Genomic DNA, 6,000 nt, shown 5'->3' on the forward strand with positions numbered 1-6,000 from the left:
GTTCCTCTGCAGCCCCTAATCTCTTCAGTGGGTTCAGCTATTGCAAATTGACCACACCTAGTCGGGTGTGCATAAAAGGATACCTGAGGCAGGCTTTTAGGGAGACTCACTAGCCCTTGCTTTACCAGCCATTTTAACCAACTTGCAATGAATTTTAAGATTAAAATCTCTTCTCACCTAAATTCTGGTGTTCGTCTCCTTATTTATGATGAGGCTTTCGAGCCCGGTGGCAATATAAGTGGGGACTCGTCCAGGATCATTTGGATATTTTTGTGAAGACTGAATATCAGTTTTTGTTTTACTTTTAAGTGGGTGAGTGATGGTGTTCACTGTAATTGGGCAAACTCCCTTTTGTCATGAACCGAAGTTCAGTACACAAGCTGGACCCAGAAGCAGAGACAACACTCACAGGAGTACGAAAAATAAACTTTATTTCAACTAAAGGTGTCCCGGAAGGGTCAAAGGAAAACACGCGAGAAACTAGAAAAACCAAGGGACCGGGGGATGAGTTACGCAGGAAGGCAGTAATCGGGACTGTGGGAGGAGTCAAAGCGGGGCCGTGGGAGCCGGAGGGAGGGGTGAGGGTCCGCGGGGGAGCTCCAGGAAAGTAGAGGTGATTGGTACCGGAGGCAATCCAAGCTCCAGACGGGCAGGTGGCTCAAAAACACGCCGAGCTGTTACCACTGTGAGACGACTAACGGACTGGCGTGGAGCAGCTGGCTGGGCTGGATCAAATAGTCCACCTGATAATTGCCTGAGATGGGATGCAGAGCGCATTGGGCTTGATATTCCGTGACCCTGGACGGTAGGAGAGAGTGAAGTTAAAGCGAGTGAAGAATAGAGACCAGCGGGCTTGGCGTGGATTTAACCTTTTGGCAGTTCTGAGGTACATTAGATTTTTATGGTCTGTCCATATGAGGAAAGGCTCTCCAGCCCCCTCCAGCCAGTGGCGCCATTCTTCTAAGGCAAGCTTAATAGCCAGGAGCTCCCTGTCGCCAATGTCGTAGTTCCTCTCAGTGGGGGTGAGTCGGCGCGAGAAGTAGGCGCATGGTCGGAGTTTACCTTGAGGCCCGGATCGCTGGGAGAGAACTGCTCCAGCTCCAGCATCAGACGCATCAATCTCTACGATAAACTGCTTAGAAGTGTCAGGATGGGTTAGAACGGGTGCGGATGTGAATAATTGCTTTAATTTAACGAAGGCTGCGTGGGCCTCTGGGGGCCAGGTGAAAGGTACCTTAGATGAGGTGAGCTGGGTGAGAGGCGTGGCCACTTGGCTGTAGTTCCGAACGAAGCGGCGATAAAAATTTGCGAACCCGAGGAAGCTTTGGAACTTCTTCCGTGACTCCGGGACCGGCCTTTCCAGCACCGCCTTGACCTTCACTGGGTCGGTCTTCACCTGTCCACCTGCTAGGATGTAGCCCAAGAAGGAAACAGATGAAGCATGGAACTCACATTTCTCTGCCTTGACGTACAGTCTGTTCTCGAGCAGCCGCTGTAATAAACTCCTCACATGGACGTGATGCTCTTCGAGAGTCCTGGAGAAAACCAGAATATCATCCAGGTACACAAAAACAAACACGTTCAGGAAGTCCCGTAACACGTCATTGACTAGGGCCTGAAAAACCGCCGGGGCGTTAGTTAAACCAAACGGCATCACCAAATTTTCAAAGTGCCCTAATGGAGTATTGAAGGCCGTCTTCCATTCATCACCCTCTTGTATCCGAACCAGATGATAGGCATTCCGCAGGACCAGCTTGGTGAAAACTGTGGCTTCCTGGAGTGGTTCGAAACGGAGATGATTAGTGGGAGGGGATATTTATTCTTGACAGTGATGTCGTTCAAACCTCGGCAATCGATGCACGGTCGGAGCGACCCGCCCTTTCTTCCCCACAAAGAAAAAGCCCGCACCGACGGGGGAGGACGACAGCCTGATTATTCCTGCTGTCAGCGACTCTTGGATGTAACTCACCATAGTGTCTCTTTCAGGACGAGACAGGTTGTACAATCTGCTAGAGGGCAGCGGAGCTCCCGGGAGTAAATCAATGGCGCAGTCATATGGTCGGTGAGGTGGCAGTGAGAGCGCCTTATCCTTACTAAACACCTGCTGTAAATCATGATATTCTGGGGGAATGGAAGAGAGGTCTGGTGCTTGTGGCGGGACTGGAATCTGTTCCACTGAGGCGGGTGGAACGGCTGACCTCAAGCAGTTTGCCAGGCAAAACAGACTCCAGCTGGTGATTCTTCTTCCGGCCCAATCAATGTGAGGATTATGTCTCTGTAGCCAGGGGTAGCCTAAGATAAGCGGGGTGTCAGGGGAGGGGAAAGTGAAAAAGGAAAGTAGCTCATTGTGGTTTTCTGATGTGACTAACTGTACTGGCGCGGTTTGGTGAGTGATAAAAGCAAACACCTGATTATTCAACGTAGACGCGGGGATGGGAGGTTCAAGCGGAGTAAGTGATAACTCTAACTTCTTAGCCAGTTTCTCATCCATGAGGTTCTGTTCCACCCCGGAGTCCACCAGCGCGGGGCATGTGAAAGTCTCGTTGTTAGTCACGATGGTAACAGACAGTAACAATTGGGGTCTAGTTGTGCTTAAAGTGCTGCCCACCCGTATCCCCGGATTTACCGGTGGGCCGGTTCGTTTGGGCGGACCGGGCAAGCAGCGATGCGATGACCGGGCTTCCCACAGTACGGGCAGTCCCCAGCCCGAAAACGGCGTTCCCTTTTCTCTGGTGAAAGCCGGGAGCGTCCGATTTGCATGGGTTTGGGCGGGGGAGGCGATGGAGAACGCGTGCACGCAGCCGTGGGTGGGGACGATGAAACTCGAAACTCGGTGCGCAATATGGGTCCTAAAGGCTTAAGCCGCCGCTCGGCATCCCTCTCCCGCAGGCGTCTATCGATCCTGCGGGCGAGGAGCCAGTTCTTCGAAGGATTTTGTTGCCTCGTGGAACGCTAGTTGGTCTTTCATCTGATCGTTTAGCGAGCGTAAAAAGACCCCACGGAGGGCCGAATCGGGCCAACCCACGGCAACTGCCCTGGTACGAAACTCGACTATATACTCGGCAACACTGCGCCGCCCCTGACGGAGCGCCAGCAATTTCTGTGCGGCATCGTCCTCCGAGACTGGAGGAGAGAACGTCGCCTTGAACTCCTCCAGAAAATCATCATAGTCGCAACCACGAATGGGGTGAGAGGTTAAATAAGCCTCAGCCCATGCTAGAGCTCGTCCCCGTAACAGCCCCACAAAGTGGGAAATTTTAGCAGCATCCGTGGGGAAGGTGTGCGGCTGAAGAATAAGGAGCATTGGAAAAGGAACCCTCCACACAGGTCTAACTCCCCGTGGAAGGGTTCCAGCGGCGGAGGTGAAACGCTGTGGTGCACAGGGTCGGGCTGCTTGGCCCGCAGCTGATCCTGAGTGTCACTAAGCTCCTGGTATTGGTCCTGGAGTGATTGGAGCAGCTGATCGTGACGACCGAGAATAGCGCCCTGTTTATTGATGGCGGAACGTATTGGATCTGCTGGGTCCTGGCCAGTCCGTACTGTCATGAACCAAAGTTCAGTACACAAGCTGGACCCAGAAGCAGAGACAACACGCACAGGAGTACGAAAAATTAACTTTATTTCAACTAAAGGTGTCCCGGAAGGGTCAAAGGAAAACACGCGAGAAACTAGAAAAACCAAGAGACCGGGGAATGAGTTACGCAGGAATGCAGTAATCGGGACTGTGGGAGGAGTCAAAGCGGGGCCGTGGGAGCCGGAGGGAGGGGTGAGGGTCCGCGGGGGAGCTCCAGGAAAGTAGAGGTGATTGGTACCGGAGGCAATCCAAACTCCAGACGGGCAGGTGGACAGGCAGGTGGCTCAAAAACACGCCGAGCTGTTACCGCTGTGAGACGACTAACGGACTGGCGTGGAGCAGCTGGCTGGGCTGGATCAAATAGTCCACCTGATAATCGCCTGAGATGGGATGCAGGTGTGGAGTTAACAGCCACACCCGTGGACGTGGGCATCCCATCAGCTCCTCGGACACCGGGCCGCGAACCATGACACCTTTAGTAAGTGTGTTTCAGCTGGGTGGCTGTGCTGCCCTTCCTTCGAAGCACTTGTTTGTTGCTTTGCTTTGTTGTTTAACTTAGTTGCGTTTGGTGGTTATCCTGGGTGGGGGTACACTTCAGAGTGTGATAGGAGACTGTATTTCTGGTCTGCTGTGTACTCTTGATTTGGCGTTTAAAGGTGCCTCGAGCCTGGCACGCCACCCAAAAGTAGGTAGGTAAAGTTTAATTGCATACCAGTAAATCAGTGGCACCACACTTGACAGGAGGTTTGAGGCCATTTGTGAATTATGGTCTTATGGCTGAGGCAGGAAGGCCTTTTTAAGTTGGTGTCAAAAGAATATTGTTTTTATATAATGTGATCAGCTTCATGAAATGTATTCTTTTATTTAATCACTAGGCAAACGTCTACGTGACTTTTGACATGTACTTTTGTGTGATAAACAACTGTTAGCTTCCTCTTTTTGTAAGAGCATACAGAATTAGAAAAAGGGGAACCTCAGCTCAGTTCTTAGAATAAGAAGCTATTTACACACACACACACACAGACATACAGACATGTATAAATAAAGAGCGCAGAGCGATGAGACGCAGGTCTCAGAGTGACTGCCCACGCATGTAAAGGCAACTGCAGTGTTTGTGTTTTCTAACTCAGGTGTCTTAGCTGAAGAACTACGAGTTGATTTAAAGAAATCCCTTGACAGTTGGCATAGGGTGTACACCATATGTGCACTGTTAAAATATCAATGATAGTGGATGCCAAATGCGGCCCTCATGTGGTGAATGTTTTGTGCTGTGACCTTTAGTGCTGTGGAGGATTTGGCTACTTTGGTTAGGTCACTTGTGAGTGTTGTTGGCCAGGTGATGGCAATAACACTGTGGGGTGCTGAGCAATGTTCCCTCTAAGCTGCGCGCGTGCGCAATTGCGCACTGCTGGCACGGTCACTGCGCACAGAAAATCTGTGTTGCGCCCAAAAAAAAAATCTACCCTGAATTGAAATTAAAATTAAAACTTTAACAATTCTGTTTTGCAGTGTTAGTCAGTCAGTGACTGGCTGCTCCCATATGGGATCAGAACGATGCCACCTTATCCCATAGTCCAGCCAATGATGCGATTCACATTCATATATACGCAGCTAATCAACGTCGTTGTCAGGCTATGAAGCTTCCTTATGTGCCGACACCGGTGTTTTAGCAAGCAAAGCGGCGTGACTGATGTGGAGTGAAGCCACGTTAATGACAACGTGTACAACCATTGGAGATGTGAGCAGGACAGACGGAACAACTGACGGAAAAAGTGTGGACTTTATACCAGTTTTTAAATTGTGTTGATCGGCCGCGTAAAACCAGAATTATGATAAAAATATCTGCAATGTTTGGTTTTCTTCCTGAATAAATTCAAATTCAAATTTTTATTTGTCACGTACACAGTCATACACAGTACGATATGTAGTGAAATGCTTGGACAACTGCTCGTGACCTAAAGAAAACAAAAAAGGAAAAGGCTATGAATAAGATAGGAAATAAATATGAAAAATTAAAAAGGGTAAATTTAACTAGGAAGGAATAAAATATAAATTAAGGTTAAAAATAAAATAACTGTACAACAAAATACACAATACACAATACTGTCGTTGTTCATATTTACTGCAGGAAGAAACGGTAAAAAGGAAGGAAAACGCTCGAGAGCACTCTCCACCTGTGAGCAAAAAAACCCCAAAAACCTGTGGGTGGTCACTGGTACGCTTGCTTTACTGAATTTTGTATATTAAAGTAACTTGTTGTGGTATGAGGCCACTTGTATGTGACCGTTTGTGTGGTGGAGACTAGGGGTGGGTTTTGATGATTGATTCATCAATTAAAATCGATTCTAGCTTGGATAACGTAATATTGATTCATTACAATCCTGAATCGTTTTTTAAATATACATTTATTTTGCCCGAAAAACCAG

Source organism: Rhamphochromis longiceps, linkage group LG10 (genome assembly GCF_057381845.1).
Source record: "Rhamphochromis longiceps isolate RC_006_pf linkage group LG10, R_longiceps_female_GT1.1, whole genome shotgun sequence".
In the NCBI taxonomy this organism is placed as follows: Eukaryota; Metazoa; Chordata; class Actinopteri; order Cichliformes; family Cichlidae; genus Rhamphochromis; species Rhamphochromis longiceps.